We start from the raw sequence: 27,722 nt of genomic DNA, 5'->3' as shown, positions 1-27,722 counted from the left end.
GGGAAGTTCTGCTCTTGGTAGATTCTGGTGTTGGTGCAGTTTTATTTGTTGCAAATATCTACTCCTATCCCAGAGGAGGCTCACTTGAATCATGATTCTCTTGGATACATAGACAAACCCCTTTGTCTGTCTGTCTGTCTGTCTGTCTGTCTGTCTGTCTGTCTGTCTGTTTCTCACTCTCTGCCATGCAGCAGATTGGGCCCTGAGCCCCGAATAAGTGAGGGTCTTTACCCTCAGCCTAGATATTTTAATACACTTGATGTTATCAGCAATTTCCCCTCGAGTTATTCCTATTCCTTGAATTTATTTATTTATTTATTTAATTTTTTTTGATTTATGGTTTTTTTTGAGTCAGGTTCTCTCTAAATAACCCTGGCTGTTCTAGAATTCACTATGTAAACTAGGCTGACCTTGAACTCTCAGACATTCACCTGCCTCTGCCTCCTGAGTTCTGGAATTAAAGGCCTGTATCATGGTACCCAGCTCTTGCACCTTTAAGAAATCTCTGTGGGTTCAAGGTCATGAGTGTGTTTTCTGTAGTTCTCTGTCTTCTAAACACACTATGGTTCTGCCTTTCGTGTGAGTTTTAATGTCCCTGACGTTGGCTTCTGAGGACAGAGAACAACTTCACGCTCCCCTCACACAGCGGCCTGCTGTCCACCATCACTCGCCGTAGAGTCCATTCTTTCCCATCCCGAGCCTGCTGAGTTGTCACCCTCACAGGAGCAGGGATGAGCTCCTCCTCCTTTCGCAGGCTTCTCCATCCAGTTCCACATTGTCCTCACGATGAAGGGTTTGTAAATACACCCTGCTATCTGACAGAGCACACCCCTCCTTTATTGCTTCTAGAACATCTTAGGAGCTCTCCGGTCTCCTAAATGTGACCTTCAATGAGGCCTCCCTGTTTATCAGCTCATTCTGGAAACGCCCCACCCTGCCCATATCTCCAAAGTATTTACTGCAGTAGAATATTAACAAAACTGCTTGTTTTTCCAAAGTATTTATCGCCTTCTGCGATACAGGGTGCTTCACTTATTTTTTTCTCATTAAAATTTTTTACTTATTTGTTTATTTACACACTGTCTTCTCTATGCTCACTAAGCTGGCCTCAAGCTCAGTTATATGCTTGCCTCTGCCTCTGAATGCTGGGATTAAATGTGTGCCCCACTGAGCCCAGAATAGGGTGTTGTTCCTTAGGATCACCTCGTTTTTTGAGACAGAGTCTCTCATTTATAAAGTAGGGTGTCTGGGGTGGCTAGTGAGACCCACGACCTGCCTTTGTCTCCTTTTATTCGGGTTCTGGGGTTCAAACTCAAGTCCTCAACCCTTGTGAGGCACCCGCTTTGCTAACGGAGCCATCTCTGCAGCTGGAGATTCCAAAATGTCACTTTTCTAACGTTGTCGCTAATATTAGAGTGGTGAAAAAAAATCAAGCACATGGATTTTAAAGCCAATAGGTTTGCTAAAACTCTTAATGAATTTTCACCCCAACCCTCAGCAAACACACCTCTTCCCTTGATAACAAAGCTTTATTCATCCTTGAGGGACGAAGAACCTCACCCCCCCCCCACCCCGATCTCCCTCAACCCTACCCCTATCCCCTGTGCGCATGCGCTTCCTTCTGTGGCATCATCTCTGGCTTCTGACAGCGCTCTCTCAATCTTCCGGTCCACCCTGCATCTTCTTTCTCTGTTTTTGCCAGGGGTTTTCAGGTAACTGCACTGCTGGACTCCCCATACCCTCTGGTCCTCCTGAGGAGTAGGGTAGAGTCCCAGCCAGCGAAGCATGATGAGCAGAGAGAACCAATCACATTTCCTTGTCTATGACCTTAGCACTGGAACCCCTGTTAGTCTCTCCTGGATTCCTTAGGGTCTTTTGCTGTCACAGCCACACGGGCTTTGAATAAAGGGCTTTTTGTTGCTGTTTTACAGGCTCTCCCCGGCTCACTCCCTGAGCTGTGAGCCACATCCGACCAGGCTTACATTGGGCGGCGGTGGAGTCAGACATCTTTCCTTGCCAACCTCACCCCTTGAGCTTTCAGCACCTACTCATTAGCTGTGATTACTGCTGTGGCTTTTACCAGATAGACTTTATCAGAGGGACAGTGAGTCTGTTTCTTTCTGAATGGCTAAGACTTTTTCAACAAAACCTGAGTTTTATCAACTTCTCTCCTTATCCACTGAGATAGCCACATGAGCTGACTGCCAGAGTCCTTGAGGCTTTGGTAGAGCACAGTCAACCTGTGGGACAGGGACAAAGACAGAGGGCCAGAATTCCACTGGCAGACTCCACGGGACACAGTTCAGAGACCTGCCCTCAAACACCCCTAGAAGCTGGGCAAGAAAAGGAGTGAGCTGGGCCCTTCTCACCCGTTAGAACCTGTCTCTTTCCTCTAGCTGTCTTTCTTTGGGTGTTGCATCTGCTGGAACTTGAGTTACAGAGTTAACCACCCTGTGGCTGCTGGGAATCAAATCCAGGTCCTATCTCTCCAGCTCCCTTACCTGTGTTTCTTCACACTTCTGAATCTCTCGACTTGGTGTCTGTAAATCGCAGGGCTGAGCTGTAGTTCAAGAGGTCCATGCCTTTCCTGGGTATGGACACCAGGTGTATCTCAGGAAACCCCGATCTGGAATCTGCACCCCCCCCTCCATCCCTTCTGGTGCTTTGGGACTGCCAGCCAGCATCTTGTCATCAAGGATTTCCTGAGTGGCTACTCTGGAAATGAGCTGGGAACTGTTGTCGTCCTTGGAGGGACTCAGTGTGGTGTGCCAGCTGGACTCAAGCCCTAGCATCTTCCACTCAGTAAGTACAAGTCCACTCCTTGGGACCTGGTGGGTAGGGCTTCAGACATCTACCCACACCAGCACCCTTTACCCAAGGCCTCAGGTGTTAGACCTCAAGCTCCTTCTCTGGCCTTAGAACCATCCCGGGAGAGGAAGAGAAGAAAGGGCTGTGAGCTTATCCAGCTGGCCTGGAAAAGCCAGCCTGCAGGCAGGGAGGATGCCTGGTTCATCTAAGGTCTGTGACTCTAGAGGTGTGGGGTCCTAAAGGTATAAGGGCCATAGGGTTCTATGCAAGAGAGACCCAACAGGTCCCTCAACATTACTTCTCTGAGGATGATATATGGAGATGGGGGTCAAGAGAGTCTGGAAGTCAAATGTGGTTGGGGGGAGTGTCTTTGGTTGGAACTGGGGCTGTGTGCTGGCTGCTGTAGGTCCTTACCCACCACCATGTTACTGGTGTCTGGAACTGAGCCTGTTTGCAGGGGTTTGTGTTCTTAGTCAAAGAATTGGAGCAAAAGCTCATACAGACTGCAAAGTAACAAGAAAACTTTATTCACAGAAAAGCAATATAGATCAGAAATTTCCAGTTGTGGTAGCACATGCTGGTAGGATTTGCTGAAGGAGGCAGAGGCAGGAGGAACACGAGTTTGAGGCCAGCCTGTGCTACACAGTTTTTGGGCTGGAGGTATGGTTCAGTGGTTAAGAGCACTGATTGCTCTTCCAGAGGTCCTGACTTCAAGTCCCAGCAACCACATGGTGGCTCACAACCATCTAAAGTGTCATCTGATGCCCTCTTCTGGTGTGACTGACTGAAGAAAGCAAGTGTACTCACATAAAATAAATAAATTGATTAAATGCACACACACATATACACACACCGCACCCCAGATGAAAATCCTTAAGGAAAAGCTGAGTGAAATGGCTATATTCAGAATTCTTGGGCTAAAGAGCTGATACAGTGTCTTGCAGAGGACAGAGGTCTAAATTCCCAGTCCCAACACTGGGCTGCCCACAGACGCCTGTAACTCCAGCCCTAGGGAGTCTGACTCCCTCTCAGGTCCTCTCAGGCATTGCACACACATAGCACACACTCACACAGACAGACACATAGGCAAAAATTAAATACAGAAATGAAATTTTTTTCTGTCAAGAGGGACCAAAGTCTCACGGGAGACAGTACTCAGGCAGCTGGTTATAGCTTTGGGGCTTCTTTTCATGGGGTTCAGGAGGAGGGGGATTGGGTTGCTGATGGGTTTGGGGTGGGCAGTTCTCTGTTTTGATCTCGCCCATCTCTCATATCCTCCTCCACAATTCATCTGACTTTGGGCATACACAAGATGGCAAACAGCAGACTTTTTCCTAAAAGTTTACTTGAAGGACACAGTTTGTCTTGCTGCATGTATGCCCCAAACTAGTTCAGGCCAGATTGACCCTGCTACATTCCTGCTGGACATGCTAGGGATGTCCAGGTGTGATGGTTATTCAGAAAGAGAGAAACGTTTTCCATTGTTTAAGGAGCTCTGTGCATGTAACTTGAGTAGGAGGGAGTCCTAGGTTGCTAGATACACTGTTAGAAGGGGGGCATGGATGCACAGTTCTTGTAGGTGAAGGTCCCAGGGGGCTAAGTGCATCTCCTGTGCTGGCTGAACCTTCCCATCTGTTCTCTGAGCAGCGATTTCATCTGTCTGAGGCTCACCCATGTGGGCATTGTGTGTATGTTGATGTGCATTGTGGGGAGACTCAGTTCTTGCTCTGAGCCCCTCTTTCCCCTGCATTAGTCACTTCTGTTTGGAGTGCTCTGTCTGGGCTGTAATCTGGCCATCTGGTCTCCTCCATTTGTACACATTGTTATCCTTTGGTTTTTAGCCGTCCTTAAGGAGGCCCGGCAGCTAAATGTGGTTCACTTCCTTCTACGTTTTGCTGTGTTGTTACTGATTCCCGTACCTTTGGACTATGCAATGTTTTTATTCAGTTTCTGCTATGCTCTTTTATTCCATTTCTACTTTTTGTTTCCATCACCCCTCCCCCAGACCCCCCCTCTTTCCCCACCTCCCCACCCCATCCCACCTGTGCAGAAGATCAAACACAGGGCTTCATGTATCCTAGACAAGCAATCTATCGCCAAGCTACACCAGCAGCCCACATCCCAACTTTGTGTACTTTTTGGTCTACAATTAATAATTGCTAAAACTCTCCACCATGCTCTGGGTAGCAGGAGGACTCCTCTTCAACATGACTCCTAGGAGCACGCATGATTTCTTGCATGCCTCTAAGCAGGAAACCCTCACAGCAGCCCTGGTGCCCGAGGATAGCTCAGCAGGACAGATGGGCGAACACCTCACCTTCTTCCCGTGAGGACTGTGCTGATTTTCTAGGACTGCCTTATCAAGTCCTACAACAGGGATCTTAGAGCAGCAGAACTGCACTCTCTCATCCTTCTGGAGGCCACAGCTCTACCACCAAATACCAGCAGGGGTCTGTTCTCTGATCTCCTCCTGGAGGGGCTGAATGCCATGTGTAGTCATTTTGGGTCCTACTGGTTTTTGACTCTAACCTCCTTGGTTGTCACATGCCTGTCTCCCCGTGACTCTCCTTTTTCTTCTCATAAGGACAACAGGTGTAATGAGCTAGGACTCACCTTATAGAGTACGATTGTGTCTTAACCTGATTACATCTGCATCGATCCCACTTCTAAATAAGATCAGACTCACAGGGCCAGAGGTTAGGACTCAAGCATATTTTGTGGGGAGATATGGGGTCGGGATTCTACTCATGACAAGTGTCTCTCAGATAAAGAAGCATTGCTGCTTCTTCTTTTCTTTCCACTTTTGGATTCTGCTGAGCAGGAGTCCGATGCCATTTGTCCTTCTCTCCTTATGTGCTGCTCCGTTTTGGAGTGCGGTGTGCAAAGGAGTATGTCTTCAGCGTTTAGAACCCAGTAGTTGTGCCATGGCATGTACTGAATTGATTACTCTGTACCAAGACCTCAAGTTCCTGGTGTGTATATCTTTGTGTGCCCCAGGAAAGCGGTGTGCAACTGCAGTCTATTACCTGTTGCAAGGTAATAAAATGTTTTAAAAATTACTTATTAATTATTATTTGGACAAGTCATATAGCCATGAGCCTTACCATTTATGGATTTTAATACGCAAAAACCACATCCTGGTTGACACACTTCAGTTATCAAGAACAGTTATCAATGAGCCAAGGTACAGAAGCCAAAAATCAAGGTTAGTACACTTAGGGGCTTTCCTAGAACTATGGACTATGATGGATTGGGTCTTTGTTCTACATGCTGAGCTTTTAGGTCAGAACGATGCTTTGGTGCCTCTAACATGGAGTCCGTTATGCTAAGATCTGGGATCCTGTTTCTCACCAGGAAACCGAAAGGACCAATTTCATGCCACATCCTGAGTTATAGCTGTGGGGCGTTGCTGTAGAGTGTTAGCTGGTCTGAGACCAAGACAAGCCGGGCTGTGAGGCACTGTCTGTATGAAGTCATACAGAGGCCACACTGTCTGTGGTGGGAACTCAGGGTGACTCTCAGCTCTACAGGGGGTGGGAGTGGGGACTGACAGGTAAGTGGTGTGACTGGGATGATGGACATGTCCTGTCTGGATGGAGTTCCCCTGGAGCTGTAGTTGTCACCCGATGCGGGTGCTGGGAAACGATCTTGGGAGAACAACACGTGCTCTTAATTATCCACCGAAGCATCTCTCTGGACTGTAAGATCTGAAGTCTTAATACTTCCAACATTGTAGAAAAGTTTAAGTTCAAAGTTTCCTCTCACAGTGAAGGCAAACTCTGATCTGTGTGTGCCAATTAGTTTTCTGTCCCTGTGATACAACCTGGGGTAAGTCATCCAGAAAGAGGGAATGTGAACCCAGGAATTTCCTCCATCAGATTGGCCTTATAGGCAAGTCCGTGGGGGCATTTTATTGATTAATGATTGACGTGGGAGGGCCGGATACTGTGGTCAGCATCCTAGGCGTGTGATCCTAGATGGTATAAGGTAAGTAGCTGAACGTGAGCCCAGGAGCAAGCCACCAAGCAGCCTCCTCCACGGCTGCTGCCTCTGCTCCTGCCTCTGCTCCTGCCTCTGCTCCTGTCTCAGTTCCAGGACACTGTGAATGCCTAAAATTATTTTTAAAAAGTATACAGGTTGTATAATTTAAATACATGATAAAGTAAATGTCCCTGTTCCAAAAGAGTCAAAAGGACACCAAACCCAACAGGGTAAACATAACCCTTGCCATTCATTCTGACCCCAGTATCTCAGCAGTATGTGATAGGGGCTCAGTATCTCAGCAGTGTGTGATAGGATCCCAGTTCTCAGCAGTGTATGATAGGGGCTCAGTATCTCAGCAGTATGTGATAGGGGCTCAGTATCTCAGCAGTGTGTGATAGGATCCCAGTTCTCAGCAGTGTATGATAGGGGCTCAGTATCTCAGTAGTGTGTGATAGGGGCTCAGTATCTCAGCAGTGTGTGTGTGTGATAGGGGCTCAGTACCTCAGCAGTGTGTGATAGGGGCTCAGTACCTCAGCAGTGTGTGATAGGGGCTCAGTACCTCAGCAGTGTGTGATAGGGGCTCAGTACCTCAGCAGTGTGGGATAGGGGCTCAGTATCTCAGCAGTGTGTGATAGGGGCTCAGTACCTCAGCAGTGTGTGTGTGTGTGTGTGATAGGGGCTCAGTATCTCAGCAGTGAGTGTGTGATAGGGGCTCAGTATCTCAGCAGTGTATGATAGGAGCTCAGCATCTCAGCAGTGTGTGATAGGATCCCAGTTCTCAGCAGTGTGTGATAGGAGCCCAGTTCTCAGCAGTGTGTGATAGGGGCTCAGTATCTCAGTGGCATGTGATAGGAGCTCAGTATCTCAGCAGTGTATGATAGGGGCTCAGTATCTTAGCAGTGTGTGATAGGGGCTCAGTATCTCAGCAGCATGTGGTAGCGGGTATCACAAGCATGGGCAGTCTACACAGCAGCTCCTGGGCTGACTCCACTGGTTGCCCTGGCTCTCAGCAGACATTGCATGTTCCTGATATCTCCAAGACTGGAGTTTCCACTGCAGCTTAGGCGTTTACCCTTGGTGCAATGCCCCTGCGGGATGCCTGCAGGGATCTTGACCTGGCTACTCATTGCCAAGTGTCACGGGCATTTGAAATCTAGGTTTATATGGTCCAAAAAACTCTTATACATCGGTGCCTGAAAAACAAACAAACAAACAGACAGACAGACAAACAGCAGAATTTTATGTTACGCTATCTTGAATATACTCTGCCCGAGTCAATGATTCTTTAATTCCGTCTCACTTGTTCAAGATCTCAAGACATAGGAAAAATATAGATAAATTCTTTTCTTACCATTTTATTTTGTATGTATGAGTACTTTGCCTGCATATATGTATGCGCACCACATGTGTACCTGTGCCTGTGGAAGCCAAAAGAGGACATCGGATCCCCTAGAGTTACAGACATTGTGAGCTGCCATGTGGGTTCTCTGTGAGTGTTCCAAACCTCTGGGTCATCCCTCTGGTTCTACCAGTGTCTTCTCTTCTGGGCTCCAATAGAATCCCGTACTTGCTGCATTGCAGGGCTTCCCTAGTCTGCATTTCCAAACTTCCCCATATTCTTCTCAGCTCCAAAGGCTTACAAGCCACACGCTCAGGTTTAGTCACAGAAATGGCCGCAATTCTGTTTCAATGTTAGCTTTTCTTATCAATGTGGCACAAATACCAGACAGAAGCACTTAAAAGAAGGCAAGTTTAATTCTGCTTCATGCTTCCAGAGATTTCCTTTGTAGCAGAACATCAAGTAGTGTATAAAGAAGTAGTCTGTTTACCTCATGGGTAGGAAGGAAGGAGAGAAAGAGAGAGAGAGACATATACAGAGACTAGAGACAGACAGAATGACAACACACACACACACACACACACACACACACACACACCCCTCAGAGAAGAGAAAGAGAGAGAGAAGAGAGGAGAGGAGAGGAGAGGAGAGGAGAGGAGAGGAGAGGAGAGGAGAGGAGAGGAGAGGAGAGGAGAGGAGGTATAATATAGCCTAGCCTAAAGGACACACTTCACTGGCCTACTTCCTTGACTAGGAACCTTGTAAAGTTTCCAGAACTGTTCAAAATAGTAGCACAAGTTGGGCACCAAGCATCCAATACATGGTCCCATAAGGGACATTATGACCTCAAGTCATAACCATCTCGTCAGGGATGTCCTGTCATGGAGAATATACTCACAGGGATCCTATGAAGCCGTCCACAGGCAGATTCTCCTCAGGGAGATCACCTTAAAAAGTCTTTCAGACAGATCTCCTTAGGGGAGACCTCATGGAGATGGCAGATCTTTGAACGATCTCCGTAGGGAGAGTCCTCAGGGAGACACCCTAAGGGAGAACCATTTCAGGTATGGGGCCTGTTCAGCATTGAGAACCCCAAAGACCACTCAGGAGCTGACTCTGATGTAATCACAGTAGGGTCTCAAGCTTGGGCTTGTTCACTGCCGGCCCTGATGCAGCAGGACGGTCTGGTGGAGCTGCACTGAGCCTTCAGCAGAACAAGGTTTTTATAGGAAATGGTGAGCAAGTAAGGAGGGGCCCTGCCGGGCAGGCGTTAATAGAATAACTATTGTCAGCCAACAGGTGCTCTGAAACAAAACCATGAACAATCACAGTGGTCTGAAAGTACATCCAAAACAATCAGACTTACCTTCATTGGTAACTTACCTGAGGTACAGACTTACCTGTTGCTAGGAGGTAGTTAGGGAGTAACTCTGGGCATGGGCCAAGAGTAAGCCATGGGGTCCTTTCTGGTACTTGGGTGTTGCGTTGGGCTGCAGGTCAAGCTCTCTGGCTCTTTTTCTTTTGAGGCTGATTCCAAGATAGCTTCTCACAGGCACATCTCTTCAAAATGAGTCTCCTAAGGCAGGTCTGTCTCCTTTGGGTAGACTTATCAGGAAGTTCTCAGGAGAGACCTCACCTGTGACGTCCGTTCAGAGAGGATCTCTTCAAGGAGATGTCCCCAGAGTCTCCTCAGGAATGGTATCCTGAGGGTGGTCTTACCTCACTGGGACGTAGAGTTAGTTTGCCTGAGGCCTATCTCTTCAGGGAAGTCTCCTTAGTGAGGGTGTCATCTGGGAAGTCTCTTAGGTGGGGAAAGGGGGAGGAAGAGGGGGAGGGGGAGGGAAAGGGGGGAGGGGGGAGGGGAGGAGGGAATGGGGATCCAGGAGGTGGTCATACCTTGGAGGGTGATTTCTTCAGGGATTTTTCCTTGGGACGGTATTCCCCAAAGGATAGCTTCAGGCAACTCTCCCTGGCTAGACTCCATACAGTTATTTTCAGGAAGGTTCTCCTTGAAGAAGTTTGTCTCATGCTTATCTTTCCACTCACTGGGGAGTTTTCTGGAATACCTGAGCCTGAAATGGGAGACATTTCACATTTAAACTACCCAGAGGGTCTCCTTACAGAGGCCCGCCCATGAAAGATGACCCCAGTCAGAACTCCTGAGGAAGAGTCTCCTCAGGTCAGTCCTTGGCAGGTCTCATTTTCCCACTTGTCTGCCTTTTTCTTCTGCCTTCTGAGTGATTTCCTCAGCTCTACCCTCCAGTTCTTCAGTTCTCTCTACAGCTAGCTTTTATCTTCTACTTCACCTATTTGAGTTTCTAATTTCAGCTTCTGGTCTCCCTTTAAATCTGCTCAGGAGTTTTGAACAGTCTGTATATTCAATATTCTTTTCTAGTTCTTTAAACATATCAAGCAGACTAATTTTCTTTTTAAAGATTTATTTATGTATATAACTACACCATCGCTGTCTTCAGACACACCAGAAGAGGTTGTGAGCCACCAGGTGGTTGCTGAGAATTGAACTCAGGACCTCTGGAAGAACAGTCAGTGCTTTTAACTGTTAAACCATCTCTCCAGCCCCAGACTGCTTGCTTTTCTTATTCTGTTCATCCTTTATCTGTGGGTCTGGTTCTGTAGTCTTGCGCTTAGATGCCTGCTTGTGGCTTTTTAGTAAGCCCATCCCCTGGACTTGATTAAGTCTGTGAGAAATTTTAAGATCAGAGTCTCAAATACTTTTCTCTGCTATCATTTTTTTTTTGTTTTCTTTTAAAGATTTATTTATTTATTTTATAAGTACACTGCTGCTGTCTTCAGACACACCAGAAGAGGGAATCAGATCCCATTACAGATGGTTGTGAGCCACCATGTGGTTGCTGGGAATTGAACTCAGGACCTCTGGAAGAGCAGTCAGTGCTCTTAACCGCTGAGCCATCTCTCCAGCCCTCTGCTATCATTTCTACCAGAAACCTGTGTTGTCAAGGTTTCTCTAGGCTGAGCCTTGTGTCCTGGCATTTGGGGTCACTCAGCAAGTATGAATTGTGCCCACTCCGCAGACCCAAGCTTGTGACCAGAACTCTCTAGAATGTCTTTTTCCTTTTTCTTTTAGTGCTTTCAGAGCCAAAGGGACACACCCCACTCTTGTGCTTTTCTGTGAGGGAGTTATTAGTTTTCTGTGGGTTCTTCTGGGATCTCTTTGCCTCCCACTTTTTCCCATCTGAGGACCATAGAAATCAAGAACAACCTATAGAAAACCTACACACTGCAGGGAGAGCTAAGGGACAGGGGCAGTTCAGCAACGACAGCCATCAGGTTAGAAAATTGTGACAGAATCATGAAGGGCGCAGGAACCTCTCCAGTGAGGGTACACATACTCAGAGGAGTCCATTTAATATCCTCTGCACAGGCCAGACAGGTGTCAAGTGTACCTGTGTGATGAGCTAACATGGACACAGTGGCTCTTATAAGTGCTAGCTCCCCAAATGTCTAACTTGAATCCCATGTGAACCAGAGCCCTCTAGAACTGGCCCTGTAGGAGCCATCAATGGAGAAGAAGAGATATTTGCTGTGAACCCAACAAGCAGTAAGTGTTCTTTGATGGATCTGGATCAACACACACACACACACACACACACACACACACACACACACACACACACACGAATTCTACAAACATGCACATACCATGTACACCAGCACACACCCATGAATGTGTACAAACAGGCACTTACACTTGTATATGATAGATGCACACATTATGTGTACACACTTGTAGCTGAAGGGACATTTGAGACGTTTGACCGTCTATCTGATATTGTATTCTTACAGCTGTGTTGCACTGACTTAGCAGCTTCATGTGTGTCTGCAAATCTGAAGAGTCATGCCTCAGGATCCACAATCCAGAACCCTCCACAGAGTCCCGCTACACCTAAGCCCTCTCTAGAGATGGCGTCTGTGATGGCTATTTCCGGTTGTCAACTTGACTATATCTAGAATGAAGCCCAATCCAGAAATGGAGGGCACACCTGTGGTCAAGATCTCCAGGCACAGTGGCCACGAAAAGCTTAGTCCCAATCAAGGTGTTATATTCTTTGAATCCCAGGAGACAGAGGCAAGCAGATCTCTGAGTTCAAGGCCAGCCTAGGACAGAGCAAGTGCCAAGTAAGAACAGTTTAGGTCCTGGCGTGGTGGTACACCTTTAATCCGAGTCACACCCTCTGCTGGAGGCTCACATAAGGACAGTGGAAGAAGGAAGACTCACCCTTCTTCGCTTGCTTGCACTTACTTGGCAGCATATCTTTTGGAGCCTACTTCTTCAGGATCCCAGCTCATACCGAAGACCAGCTCAAATGTCTAACCTTGTAGGACTAAGCGACTACTAGACCCTTGGACTTCCCATTCATAGCTGCCATTGTTGGATTAGTCATTCCAATGATTTCCCTATAATATATAGAGACATTCCTAAGTCCTGTGACTCTAGAGAACTCTGACTAATAATGCAGTGTCATGTTTGCATAAGCCTGAATCCATCTCCCATAGACTCTAAGCCATCTCAGTGGGGGGCCCGATGCGAAACAGGCACTGGGTAAACAGTGAGGCTCTGATTTAGTGACAAGGGGGGACGTCATGTTTGACGTGAAAGTATATCTTATTTTTATAAAGTTTTTCTGTTGGGGTACACTGTGTGGCATTGTGTCTTTGTCCTTCCTCGCCTACCTAAGGCATTCTCTGATGGCTTTAATAGAAATCTGATGGCCAATTAGCTGGGCAGGAAGTGGAAGGCAGAACTTCCTGGGAGGGAGAAAGGAACTCTGAGAAGGAGGAAGAGGAGGAGGAGGAAGAGGAAGAGGAAGAAGTAGTAGTCGTTTTTGCCAGGAGACATAGGAGGACACAGACACAATCACAGGCCTAGAAGGGATAGCTAGCCATTTAGCTGGAAGGAGCTAAGTGGTTGGGTTAACTTAGATGAGGGACTTGAAAGTCTGCCCAGCTAAGGCCTAAGGCTTTGAAATATTAAAAGGTCTCTGTGTGGTTATATGGGAAGAAGCTGGTTAAGGATTATTGCCATTGTATTCATACAACATTAATTAATATATACAGAATATTAATAATATTTAATTTACATGTTTGATCTTAGCTGACTGAATCCGCAGATCTAGAACTTGTGTTGAGGAGTATGGTGGTTTGAGTAGATATGGCCCTCATAGACTCATGTTTTAACATTTGGCCCGTAGGGAATGGCATTATTAGGAGCTGTGGCCTTGTTGGAGGAAATGTGTTACTGTGGGGGTAAGCTTTTTAGGTCTCCTGTGCTCAAGCTACACCCAGTATGGCACACAGTCGGCTTCTGTGGCCTACAGATCAAGATATACTCTCGGCTCCATCAGCGCTATATCAGCCTGCACACCAACGTGCTTCCTGCCACGATAGTGGACTAAACTCTGAAACTGTAAGCCAGCCCCAACTAAATGTTTTCCTTTACGAGTTGTCATGGTCATGAGGTCTCTTCACAGCAATGAAAGTCTAACTAAGACATGGAGGGCCAGTTGTGTTAGGTGTATACTAGAGCACAGGCGGAAAGTTGCTCAAAGCACCGTTCTCTGTGCATGCCTTGACTGTAATATGTGGGTCAATGTTTAGACACTTGAAGCTCTAGGGTCCTTCAGGCCTGGTGCTGATTTTTCTTCCGGCTTGGACCTGCTATGAATTTGTGCTGTGCTCTGGGGTCTCTCCCTGCTTTCTGGGATTTGTCCTTGCTGTTCTGTCTTGGTCCTGAGGGAATAGTTGACATCCTGAGCCTGGGAGGCCTAGGGACAGAATCACTGCTGTGAGGACTCGGGGAGGTGTTGGGGCGTGCATAGGAGCACTAAATATTTTGTGGGGGTGCAGTCTCCCTCATGTGTGACTCTAATGTGCTCACTCTACCTGATCAAGGCCTAGGACAAAGCAGTCAGGGTTGGTAACCTAAGTGATAGGTGTGTGTGTGTGTGTGTGTGTGTGTGTGTGTGTGTACCTAATCCTATGAAGACAGGCAGCAGCCCAACCCTGCCTGTCGAAAGACCCTGTTCCCACGTGTGCTTCTCTTGGCTGCGGCTGCCTCCCGCCTCTTCTGAGTGTGCAGCGTGCCAGCATGGCTGAGTGGGGCGCCCTTCCCTCTCCACCTGCTGTTCCCACTGCCTTCCTCTTCAGTGCTTTCACTGAAGAGCTGGGGAATGAAAAATCACTACACCATCTGTCCTTGGTGGGGAAGACATGGCGGACGTCAAGTGGCAGCATGTTTATGCCATAGCGTGGGACTCTACTGCTGAGTAACCTGGCAGCTGAGCTCTCTCTGTGAGGGGATGTGGCACAGAGTGTGGGGTAGCCATTTTGTCCTGAAGGGGAAGCCAGGAAGAGGGCTTCCTGCAGTCATGGAAGGGAGTTGGGATGGTAGAGAAGTTTGAGGAAGAGACAAAGGGAACTGAGGCTCAGAGGTGCCATGTCTGGCTCTCCTAGGGTTCACTTTGCCACTCAGCCCCTGTGTGGGCAGCTTGGGAGAAGCAGAGTCTATGTTAGTTGGCCTTGGTCAGATGTTCCAGAGGCTTGGTCCCTCTGGATGGTGTGGATCAAGTGGGCAGCTTGTCTGCCTCACTGGTTTTCATAGTCAGCTGGCGGTTCAGCTAGAGATGGGCCTTGTCCCTAGGCCCTGTGTCAGATGGCAAGAAGAAGACCACTTGGCTGGAGGGCTCCAGGGAGCCACTTTAGAACCTTCACACAGGGAGCTGTCCCAGGCTCGGCAGGAGAAAAGGCGAGCCAACCCTGGGCACAGGGGCTTCCCATGCCTTCTGGTACCACAGCTGCCATCACCCTTAGCCGGAGTGAACACAGGCGGAGCTTCCATCCAGGATGGCAGAGAAGACTCAGCTTCTTCATTCTGTTTGGTGGTGGGGTTGGGACCCAGAACCTCTCACATGCTTCACCCAGGCTCTTCTGAAACAAGCCCTCAACATGTCCCTCAGGCCTGAAGCACGCCATCCTCCTGCCTCACACTGCCGGCATGACCGGTGTGCATCACCACACTCAGCCAAGGTGCAGCTGTCACCGAGTGAGGGCTTTCCTGGCCACACTTGCTACTCTATCTGCGTGCAAGGTTGGTCCTAGGCTCCAGGCTGGGCCCTGTGTCAATGTCATAGCCCCCCAGAATAGTCATCTGAGGAAGTAGAAAGTCTATGAGTGGGTCTGCAGGAAGTTAGCTCACTGGGTGTCCCATGGAGAGGGTACTGGGACCCCAGCCCCCTTTCCTGGTTGTGATGGTTTATCTTGGAGCAGTCTCTGAGTAATTCTGTCCCCAGGGTCTACTAGACTGAGGGATCTGATGCAATCAGTGAAATACTTCCTTTATGGGTTTATGCTATGTGTAATTGGGAGGTAGTGGGAGGGAGGAAGGGCTAACTTGGAGGATGGAAGACTGTTGTGGGGGTAACCTCTCCGGCCTCTGCACACTTCTGTGGCCATGTCGCTCTGCTTGGCCATAGATTCTGAAACATAGAGCCACGTGACTATGACTGTGGGTGAGCCTTCTGAAACCATGAGCAGAACAAATGTCCCTTCCTTAAGCAGTTCCCGTCCGGTATTTTAGTCATAGAGGGAGAACAGTGACTGATATGCTGGTCCTGAGTGGAAACACAGGCCCGCCCTCAGAAGTTTCCATGCAAAAACAGTGGTCTGGAAACCCTAAAGCCAAGCCAATGTAAATGTTTCTACTTTTCAGTTGGTTGTCTCAAGTGGTTTTTTTTTTCTTTTTAAAAAATCACCATCCCACCCCATGTGCATGCATCCTGCAGCATGTGCACGTGGAGGTCAGAGGTCAGCCTCCGATGCCAGTCTGTGCTTCCGGGGATTCAAACTCAGGTCCTCACGGTTGTGTGGCAAGAGCTTTACTCATTGTGCCACCTTCCTAGTGCAGGTGACTATGATGGTGGGAAGCTGACCAACCCAGGGCCCATTCTGGAGGGAAGAGTCTAACCCTAGGGACCCACCTTGTAGACCTTCACTTGCAGAAAGCTTATGTGGCTAGGGGACACCAATGCTTATCAAGGCTGGGCCACTGAAGTGACCGTTCCCTGGGATGCTCAGGGCCCATCTGCTGGTAGTCACTTGACTTCCAGATACCCAGCAGCCCCGAGGAGCCTTCCTTGGACCCGGTAGGGCTAGGGCGTTCCCCAGAAGGCAGAGGTGACAGGCACTTTCAGAGGCTTGTCAGAAAGGCTGCCTTGACCTGAGACCTGAGGATCCCACATGCTGAGGCGAAGGCCCCTTAGAGAGTGGTTGTGGGGATGCTAAGCAGGCATAGAGATGGCTCTGGCTAAGGATAGCAAGAGGGGCTGGCATCCTTTTTTTTTTCTGTGGGAACTCTGAGCCTTGCTTTCTTATAGGCCAAACTAAAGACCCAGATAGATGGTCCGAGACCCCCGCCAGGACTGAAGCCTGCACCTGTGAGAGGAAATGTGGTTGGATTCAGCCAAGAGAGTTATAGGTCTGGGTTTTGGAACGACCCCTTCCTTCTTTTTTCCTGGTTCACTTGTTCACTCACTGACTGCTTGAGACCCTCTCCCCATCACTTCCTCCCTCTTGTTCCTGTCTGGAATCAGCCTCTGCTGACCTCTGCAAGCTCGGTCAGACACAATCCCCACTGCAGCGGGTGTGTTCTGACTTCTGTCTCAGTGCTGCCCTCTTCTGGCAGAGGCCTGTGGTGTTCCCGTTTGAGGACTCAGGCTCTCTTTTCCCACAGCAGGCTCATCATCTGCTTGGCAGGCCAGGTGAGGTAGGCCTTTCAGGGTTACAGTCTCTTATCTGGATGCAGAAAGCAGGGTCTAGGAGGGAGGCTCAGATCTGACTCACTTTTTCATTTCCACGACAAACGCCTGACCTAGACGGGGAGAGCAGAGAAGGTGTCAAAGCAAGCAACTGGGCTAGCTGGGATCATGTCCCAGTTTTCTGTGCCTTTAAACAAAATCACAGCGTGGCTACTTTTCTGGAGAAATCTCTGGATGAGACTGCATTGTCCCACAGGTAGCCTCCCAAGTGTCCCCACAGACTCCCCAGCGTCCCTGTCACCTTTGGGCAGCTTCAGATTTCTGTTTGACCTTAGACCGGGAGACAGCTGTGACTGTAGTACTACCTACTTCCTTCTGGCGACTTCGTTCTGGCTAGGCAGATGGCCCTGTTGCCTTCCATGTTGCCCCCACCCCAGTGAGCCTGGACCAGGTGCCATTGTTGAGTCTGGTCACAATATTTCACTGAGCAAAGTCAGCACAGTATCCTGGAGTCAGGAACTGAAGCAGGAGCCTTGGAAGGGTGTGACTACTGGCTGGCTACTCATAGCCTACTCAGCCGCTTCTCTATAGCACCCAGGACCACATCCCAGAGTGGCACCACCCATGGTGAGCTGGGGCCTCACATCAATCATCGATGAAGAAAATGTACCAAAGTCCTGTCCACAGGCCAATCCGATACGGGCATCCTCTCAGTTGAGGCTCCCTTTTCCCAAAAAAACTCTAGCTCACAGGACAACTCACATTCAACATGCCTCACACTGGAGAGGGACCCCCTTCTGTCCCCTCACTGAGGTGCGGCCATGAGAGCAGATGGCTGAGAGAAGCAGGGCAGGAGGACATGGTTCTGTGGAGAGGCCCCTCCCCTCACTGCCCCGGGAGTGGTGGATGTGACCCCTGGTGGAGAGGAACCCTCATTTGCTGTGTGTTGGGATGGAGCAGGCATTGGATCTCAACATGGGGTTGGACAGGGTCCAGCTTTCAGTCAGGAAAAACAGATGAGGGCAGACATCTGTGGCCTGTGAGGATCCTCAGGGCAGATCAAGAAGAAGCTGGCAAGGAGCTGCTGGCTGTCTCTCCTGCTCACTGCTAGGCAGAGACTTAAAGCACACCTTGGGCTCCTATGCAAGCCAGATCATTAGAACCATAGGCAGGCACCTCTCTTGTCACTCATGCCTTTGCAAATGCTGTTTCCTCTTCCTACGATGCTCATCCTGCTAGCTCGTCTCTTGAATGACTCCCCACATTCTCAGGAATTAGCTGACATGTCATCTCTTGCTGGATGACCTCTCTGAAAACCCCAGCTAACGTAATCTCGTCCCTTGACAAGATGGCGGATGCCCAATTCTCTATTTCCTATGAGAAAAAGCAAAGAGTGAGGAAGGTAGGTTCGTAGACACAGACATACTGCAGAGCTGTATTCCAGCCCCTGACTGGTGGTCACGTGGTCTTGCATATGTCTAGGGTGGGCTGCTTATCAATAATCCAGCAGAGCAGTGGCCTGGCCCCACAGGACAGCCTGTTCTCTGGCCTGGTTATTATTCTCACGTAGCTCCCTTTTTCTCTGTCCCCTGAGTCCACAACTCCTCTGAGACAGGCCTCAGTCTCTGTTAGGCTGCCTTGAGGAACCTACATCTGTCTATTTGTGGCAAAAAGGTTAGCTGGCTCTTGGGAAATGTCAGGGATAAATCAGAGCTGGCTTGAGACAAGGCCCAGTGAGACCCAGTGACGTGCTGTCATTTTACAAGTCTCCTTCCTTAATCAGTCAGGGACAAAAACAAGAGATGAAGGGTTCCTATAGCAACCAGCAGCAGGACCCAGGCTTTCTCAGTCTGAGCCTGTCCCAAGAGGACAGTGCTGGCCAGAGGCTGGTGACCTTGGCATCAAGTGGTAGGAGCCAAGTGTCTCAGAGTGTAACTCCAGACACCTAAGCTCGGGCTGGGGAATGGAAACTGGCCCAGTTAACCAGTCCATCCACCCCAGGCATCCTGGAGCAGCAGATGGAGAAACTGAGTCCAGAAGGGAGAAAAGTCAGAAAGCAAACTTCGTGGTATCCAGGGTCCCCGAGAGAGTTCTTTGAGGAGGCTAGTTTCCTAAACTATAAGCTTATTATTTTTTTTTACCTGCCACCCAGACACCAAGCTGTCCATTCATCTACCCACTTCTTTACCCATTCACCCACCACCCACTCATTCATCACCCACCCACCCACCCACCGATCCACCTCCCCACCTTCCCACCAGGGCATCTGTCCACTCATCTACCTATCCATTCATTTCTCCACTCACCTACCCATCAACCTCTTTATCTAATAATTTTTCAATCAGTTGATTGAGCCATCTATCCATCCACCCCCTGCAAAGCCAATACATCCATCTGTCTGTCCACCCACCTCTGTCTACACACCATTTGCCTCTACTTCCCACCCACCCCCTCCACTCATCTACCTGACCACCACACACCAGCAGTATGGTCTTAGATGATTCATCCACAGATCCCGACTCAGCCCTGGGATGTGTGTGCAGGGTCAATAGATACTAACTTAAGTAACCTCTGACCTCTGGGCTTGCCAAGAGGATCGAGACAATCATGGAGAACTTTGCTTAATTGTGAAGGCCAGTTGGACTTCTGGGAAAGGCTTGCAGTGGATGTGAAAGGAACAGGACAATGCTCCACATGGGGCAGAAGGCACAGACCCAGTTCTATGGTCCGAGGCCCCTGTAATCCAAGCTGCAATGCGCCGTGCCGGCATATGTGCAGTGGGTAGGAGTGCTACCAGCCCCCAGCCAGTGACACTAGAATTTTGCAACCTTCGAGAACCAACAAGATGCTTCTTCTGTTCTTAGCTGTTTTTGGTGAATAGGTGTGAATCCAAAATTATATTTGGAAAAAAATCTGAAAGGTTTTGCTTCTCAGGCTTGAGAGGTTGCTCAGTTGGTAAAGAGGACGGGAGTTTAGTTCCCAATACTCATGTCAGGCGTCACTGTCCGTACCTCAAGCTCCAGGGGGATCTGATGCCTCCGTCCTCTGTAGGCACTCGCCTTCTGTGTGCAAATAAACATGCACACACACACACACACACACACACACTCACAATCAATCAATCGATCAAAAGAGTAATAAAATTACTCTTGGAAAATGAAAAGGTTTCACTTCCTTGGTGTTGATTGCTTAGTGTGATGCTGGGCGTTGAGGTGATCGTAAACTACTATGATGCTTACAACTCCTTTTAAAAACTCCGTTTATGTTTCAGGGATCAAGTGCACATTGTCACACATGCTCAGCCTCTGCTCTGCCTCCACGCACAGAGGCAGAACTGCTAGAGCACTGCCCCAGGCTTTTACAGTCTGGACCAGCTTGCGGCTGTGGCTCTGACTGGCATATTCTCAAGAACTGCCGAGCCCCGTGTCTGCTTCTGCTTACTTTCCACGTGAATGTCTCTGCTGTGAAGCACATGTCCCTGCAGTGTGGCCATTAAACTCTTTGCGCTCTTCTCCAGGGAGTGGCAAGGAGGAGTGCTTGCACCTCAGTGCTTCTCGGCCAGACTAGGGGTGGAGCGAGGGAACTGTGGGCTCAGAGTTGATCATGGCATGAATGCTGGGAGGCTGAACAATGTAAAAAGGGCCTGGAAGTGACTTGAGCGAGGTGTGTTGACTTCCCAGTGCAACCACTCTTCCGACGAGAGTCCCCGGTGTGGCCACTCTCCAGGGCACACCTGGAGCGTGTGTCCATATCACCTGCTGACAATCCCCGGTGCACCTGCACTCCCAGCTGACACTCAATGGTACATCTGACCTCTCAGGTGTTGTTCCTGGTATCTGCATCATGCATGTTTGACCCCTTTTCTTACCTTTGACTCTGGTGACTGTTTTAGGAATTAGGGTTGTCCAGGGTCAGTAAGGAGTGATTTCTGCAGGTGTCATGGTTTCTGAACTCACTGGTTTTGAAGCTTTAGTCACAGTTGAGAAAACTGTCCCAAACATGCCACCTGGGAGGAGTCCACCCACCAGGGCACATGTGCCCGACAGCTGCAGAGAACCACACCCACACTTAAAAACAAACAATGTTACTTGTTTTTATTAGTGTATGTACTGTGTACGTGTGCGCATGCATGTACATGTTTGCGAGCACCTGTGTGTTATGTATGTGCCATAATACCTGTGTGGGGGTTAAAGGGCAATTTCGTGGAGCTGGGCAGTCTTTCCATCTGTTTAGTTGCTTGTTGTTTGGAGACAGGGTCTTTCACTGTGTACACTGGACTGGTGCACAGCAGAGTGGTCATCCCACCTCTAAGTGCTGAAAGTAAAGGCCTATGCCTCCATGCCTGGCTCGATTTCCACTTTTGCATGGGTTCTGGGGTGTGGAATTCAGATAGGCTAGCACTGCACGACCTCCACCCATTGAATCCACCTTATAACAGCTTTAAAAATTACCTATTAGTGCACTGGTGTGTCTGTGTGTATGCATGTGTGCATGTGTGCGTGTGTGCAGGCATGTGCATCTGTGTGTGTGTGTGTGTGTGTGTGTGTATGTACATTGCTGGAGCTTTGTCACATCTGTACAGAGACATGTCCATATATACACATATATGTATGCCTATGACTACACTGCACATGCCTTTGTCTGCTTCTTTACACATGCTTGTGACACTTACATATATGCACATACACATGCCTGTGCCTCCTTGTAGACACATACTGTTGATACTTACATACCCATGTGTTACCATATATACAACACAGTCCCACATAATCAGCATGTTTACAGATGTACACATACATACAACACATAGGTTTACACGAGCAGTATAAACACGTGTACAGATCCAAACCCACGTGCACGTGGATGCACGTGCCCGTACACGTGCACTGTTGTTGTCTTAGTGTATTTCATACACCCCTCCCTGCTGCAGCAGCATGGACACATTCTTTGGGTTGGGCGTCTCTGCCAGCACTTGATATTATCCTAGTTTGGGGGTTCTGCCAGCCAGTGGGCGTAAAGAGGCGTCTTGTTGTGGCTTGAATTTGCATTTCCCCAGGTCTGCATGTGGCCAGGCATCTGGCTTCCTCCCTCGCCAGGAGTCCATCTGCTCGCGTGCCGTCATTGCTTGCTGTTGGATGCTGGTGGTGGCGGTGGCGTGCCTGCCTGCAGCTGCCCTTTCGACTCTTCATTTGCAGGCCTGACTCTCCTGAATCTTAGGAGGCTATTTCAGAGTAGCCGTGTGTGTGTGTGTGTGTGTGTGTGTGTGTGCGTGTGTGTGTGTGTGTGTGTGTATGTATGTATGTGTGTGTGCGTGTGTGTGTGTATGTATGTATGTGTGTGTGCGTGTGTGTGTGTATGTATGTGTGTGTGTATGTGTGTGTGCGCGCGTGTGTGTGTGTGCGTGTGTGTGACACATGTGACAGTCTCCTGCCGTTGAGAGTTGGCAGGCACATCCTACAGACTCAGAGGGCCTCGTGTCATCACTTTGTGACTCTGTCAACTTCTGCCACAGACTAATGAGTGACTTGATGCTGGTTTTAGGTGCTCAGAGCTCCCAAAATGTCCAAGGATCAACCCAATATTTCTTTTTTCTTTTTGTAAGGGGGTTGGCTTTATCAGGCCCTTGTGTTCCCTGACTGTTTGCCAGCACCTGCTGAGGTGACGGGGGTTTCGTTCATGCTCAGACTGCAGTGGCTGGGCTGGCTCAGAGTACACAGTGTCCTTGAGTCTCTGGTCAGGGGCACAGGATGTTTCAGGTGGGGTGGAGTCAGCCTCTCCCAAGCCACACAGATCTCTTCATAGAAGTCAGAGCAGATGGCGGGGGAGCGGATGCTACGTTCCATCAATAAGTACCCATCACGGGCTCGCAGCCTGCCGGGCGCTGTGGCGGCATGGCTGGTTGCTCAGCAGTCCGCTCGCTTGCTTTTGGGCATATGCCTGTGTGCCAGATGGCTGAGCCTCCTGGAAATCTGATCTATGGAAAATCAGGATTTTTCTTAATTATGAAAATTGTCATGCTGGTAGAACGCTGTGGAAGAATAACACAGCAGCACCAATCTTCCCCTCTCCCCAGGTTCCGCCAGGGATGGGAAACATCCTTGCTCTCCCCGGAGTCTCTCAGAACATGCTACTGTACACATCGGGCACTTGGTAACCTAACCCTTCAGTTCGCCTCTGTCCAAAGCAGCGTCGTGCCCCCACACGACCCAGACCCATTTCCACACCCAAGCAGGTGAACAATGAATTCTTTGAGCTCATATGATATCCTTCTAGATTACAAGTGCCTGACATGTCAAGCTCCTCATGTCCCGTGTGGCCAAGAGTTACACCCTAGCCACTGGTTGTGTCTTTTTCTGCAACACAACGAATTGCCTTTATTTCAGTATGCATCCACATTTCAACATTTAGTGATCCTGAGCAGAGTGGGGAGCGTGGCAATGAGCCAGGAGCCAGGCCCACCGATCTGCAAACAATCTGTGAATGCGATGACACAGAGCTCCTCTGGGTCCCTGGCTAGGGTCTGAGGAGTAACACTGAAAGTCTGCACTGCGAGTCTGCAGGGTCAGGGCCTCGTGCTCCAGCTGTCAGGCTCCACACCAGACCCGATGAGTGGCCAGGGTGACTGAGAGCCCTGTTCAAACCTCTTCAATGTGTAAAATCAAAGCTATTGTGGGAAAAGGAAACAACTCAGAACCATGTGCACTGAGGACTCTCCACATGGCCTTTCTCTAGGCATATATCCAAGGACCCTGAGCGCTGGCCTGTCTGAGTCGCCCTGTGACTGCTCTGTTCACCTCTAGCCCTGAGCTCAAAGCTCAAGGGCTGATGATGGTGGCAGGGCTCTCCCTTCCCAGGCCGGTGGCAGGTAAATGAGTGTGGTCCAGAGCTAAGTGAGGGAGGCCAGGCTCTTCCAGTCTCATCTGGTGGCTTCTGGCCACAGCAAGGTTTGGGTGGTGACGGGCAACAAGGGACTCGAGGAGGGGAAAGCAGCACCCCTTGATAAAGGTAGGGAGATGGGAAGCCCTGAATTCCTCACCCGAGGCCAATTTCAGAGGGAGGGGAGGTTACAATATAAGCTTTGGCCAAGGGTGGGAGTGGAGGAGTGGGGACCATGGCTTGGATGGGGCAATCACTTAAGACTTAAGAAAGCAGGGGTGCAGCCAAAGCGCCCCAAGCCCAGCGGTGGTCAGTCCCACGACTGCTACCTAAAGAGTCCCCATCTATTCTAAGGGCCACCACACAGCTGTGGCAGAGGGCAGGGTGGGCAAAGGCAGACCCAGGCTGAGTGCCAGCAGAAGGTGATTGTGTGAGACGTGTCCATTCAGTTGTGTTAGCTGTGCCCACCGCTCCCATAGGAAACCGATTTTAATACACCTTCTTGATCCCAGAAGTTCAACCAGGCAGACAGCGGTTACACTCGACAGATGATGTTACACAGCACAACTTAGGTATTTCAAATGGACAAGAAGTTAGCATCAGAGCAGTGTCTCAGGAGGAAGTCTGAGCGGGGCTTCCTCTCCAGTACTTTGAGGTCTACAGATGGATCTAGAAAATTTACTACTGTGGAAAATGAAGACTTGGGTTGGATGGGGAAGGCCTTGGTGACCAATTGCTGTAACACTGTCCTTCTGGTGGCTGTGGCAGCTTCATGTTCTCTTTTGACATCGTCAAGTGCCTCAGTTCCTGCAGGATGACTTTGGTGCTGTGGAAATTCTGCCACTGTGCCAGCACTGCCATGGCTCGTGGATCCACCACTCCGTTGGAACTGCTCATGCCGCTCATATTGACTCTTGTCACAAATCTCACAGACGGGGGTGCTTCTGGATACTTAGGCCCACACTCTATCTTAAGGGTGTATATTTGGTTTTCATAAATTGTTCATGGAGGCCCAATTATCACACCTGTCCGTCTTGTGAATGTCATGTCCTCATTGTCCTTCAGACCCCAGCTAACTGTGCCATCACCTACTCCTTTCTGGCCTTTTTCCAGCTCTTCCAACAGTTGGAAATTTCGAGAGACTTTTACTTCTGAGCCTGTGGTGGCTGCCATCTTGCGTCGCTGTCCTTCCACACTGGTTGTGTCTTTTAGCCACGAATAGCCCCATTCCTTCCAGATTGAAAGCTCCAGGTTAAAATTAGCCCCCTTTCCTCCATGATGCTTGCTTACAATGTTTTTATTGGCATATATTAGTTATTCACAACAATGGCCTTTATCATGATAATCATGCATCTGTGCTGTGTATTTTGATGCCCGCCCCTCTTATCCCTTCTTCCCAGGCAGTTCCCCTTCTACTTCCCTGACTGTTTTTTCCCCAGTGGGTTTAGTTACAGGAGCATGGCACTTCACCAGTAGCCACTCTACTCCGCTATACAAAATGTCTCCCCTTCCCCCATCTGTAGACCCTCGTGGAGGAGCCAGGGCTTGACAGGCTGGTGAAGGATTAGTCGACAATCCAAGGGTATCACTGTCTCACCCTGGGCAGCAATGGGGCCTCCTTCCTGCTGTCCTTGTCCCTCATGCATCCAGTCTGACCTCTGCTGCAAACATAGATCCTAAAATTGAAGTAAATCACGGATTGGTTTTATGCCACGATTCCGTCCCCGGTACTTTCCGTTCCTAGTGCTTCCACTCAACATCCCCTCTGTTCTGGAGGACAGAAGCATTTCCCACGGAGTGGGTCTTCAGATAATGACCACCCTCAGCTTTTGTTGGAGAGGTGTGGTTTCTTGTTTGTGTTTGCTTGCACAGTTGATGACGAGAAATCGGTAAAGTCTTGTGTTGGCTTCTCTGTAGATAGTCCGGCCTTTCCCACCATCTGCCTCAGGGTTTTCTGTCTGTGGTTTTCAGTGGCTTGAAATTATGTGCAGGCGCACCACCGTTTCCTTGATATTTTATCCTTGTTGGGGCTCTCTGAGTTTCTTGGCTCTGTGATCTGGTGTCTATCACCAGCTTGGCAAATGTTAGTTATGACTCCTTAGGATAGTTCCTCTTCTTTCTCTATTCTCCTTCTGGGACACCAATGACACACATGTTAGGCTCTTCTGTACTGGGGAGTCGGCCTCCTCAGGTGTGACAGTATCTCTTTCCTGGCTGAAGTATGTGCCTCCCAGTGTCCGAGTCCTCAAGGCTGTTACCTCTCCTGCTGCCCTAGGGACAGTTGGGGACATCCCTGGAAGTAAGTGGGATGGTTATCTTTGAATTGTCAGCTTCATTGGATTAAGAAACAGCCAATTAGTAAGGCACTTGCTGCCAAGCCTGATGACCTGGGTTCAATCTCCAGGATTCACATGGTGAAAGGAGAAAAATCAACCCTTGACCTTCACACATGTGCTATGGCATGCACGTGCCTCCCTCCCCCACCTCGTAAAATAAATAAATATTTACAAAAGAAATGCCAAGAAGGCTGTTTTGAGAGGAGGGAGGTTTGCCCTGAGTATGGTAGGCACCAGTCTGTGGATGAAGATCTTGAACTGGACATAAAGGAAAGGAGAGAAAGCCAGCGGAGGGGCTGTGTGCTCCTTTTCTGCTTCCTGACCGGCCCAGTTGTGAGTGAGCTGCCACTGCTGTAGCTGTAACCTGCTTCTGCTACCAGGCTTTCTCTACCATAGTGGTCCTCAAATCAAGAGCCAAAGTAAACCTCTCTTCCAGAGGTTGCTTCTGCTCAGGTATTTGGTCAATGCAAGAAGAAAGGAAACTAATGCACCCCCAGCCTCTAATGGCCGCTCAGACACTTCTTGGCTTCCTTACCAGTATGGCATGGTGCCCATTAATAAAGGGCACCAAGAAGGACAGTGATGAAGCACTGAGGGACTTAGGACAGTGCTGGCTTTTATTTGGGGACAAACCTGCAAGGGGGTTGTTACAAACTTATGGAGGCAGAAGTGGGGTGTGAGGAAGGAGGTTGAAAAGTCTCCCTTTTCTTGGCTTGCAGTTGGCTATTGCTGAGTGGGAAGTGGTCAGCTCAAGAGAATCAGTGTCGACTAATTGACACTACGTGGGTACTGGGTGTCCGCAGAACAAGTTACTCTGGGAACCAAGCTACTGTAGTCCAGGAGCTCTCCCAGAAGGGGAGGAGCTTTGCACAGGGTATGGCCCTGGCTAGAAATTGGCACCTGTCCCAGGTCAGGACCCCAGGGTTGCTTCTCCCTCTGAGTGACCATTTGTCTCCACCAGCCTCTCTCCTGTCTTCAAGGCTTCAGTTTTTGCTGCCGGCCTGACAACCTGCATCCGACCCCAGGGCCCACTTAGAGGCAGGGGAGAAGTGAGTTCTGCAGGTTCCTCTGACTTCCACGTGCTGCCTCGGCGGGTATCCCCCCGGTCTCATCCTCCGGTTCACCTCCTTGTCAGGTCAGAGGCTGGCACGGAGAATGGCACCTGCATCCCTATTCTTGTTACAACCCCTCCTTGTCTTGGGCATGTCCTTACCTGGTGGGCAGCTAAGCCTCAGCTGCCTCTTACTCGCTCAGAGCAAATGATGTAACCGACTCCACGGCTGACCTAATAACCTCTTCGTACGTGATAGTCTCTGCTCCATCAGCAAGTCTGGAGCTTCTCCACGCTCACAGGGTGAACTCTGTTCACCAAGGAGGTGTGCTACCCCTCACTGACAAAGAGGAAGATGGCCCCCCTGGAGTTCTCCCCACAGATACTCTGCAGGGAAACTACGGTTGCGACTGCAGCAAGAATACATGGGAGGACATGTGGGACTCGATTCTCCGCTGCTTTAGCCTCCTAAGGTTTAGCTTTTGCTACACATCTAAGCACTCACTGTAGGAGCCATGCAACAGCTCTTCCCTGGT

At 49.3% G+C, this 27,722-nt stretch overlaps 1 pseudogene; it reads right to left on the bottom strand.

Moving 5' to 3' along the window:
- Positions 1-24,063: 24,063 nt before the first annotated feature.
- LOC134481690 (ubiquitin-conjugating enzyme E2 variant 1-like) lies at positions 24,064-24,972 on the bottom strand (annotated as a pseudogene).
- Between the last annotated feature and the right edge of the window lie 2,750 nt (positions 24,973-27,722).

The sequence above is a fragment of the Rattus norvegicus genome, chromosome 14 (assembly GCF_036323735.1).
Source record: "Rattus norvegicus strain BN/NHsdMcwi chromosome 14, GRCr8, whole genome shotgun sequence".
Taxonomy (NCBI): domain Eukaryota; kingdom Metazoa; phylum Chordata; class Mammalia; order Rodentia; family Muridae; genus Rattus; species Rattus norvegicus.
Note: the sequence above shows the minus strand (reverse complement) of the source record. Positions and strands in the feature narration are given on the sequence as shown.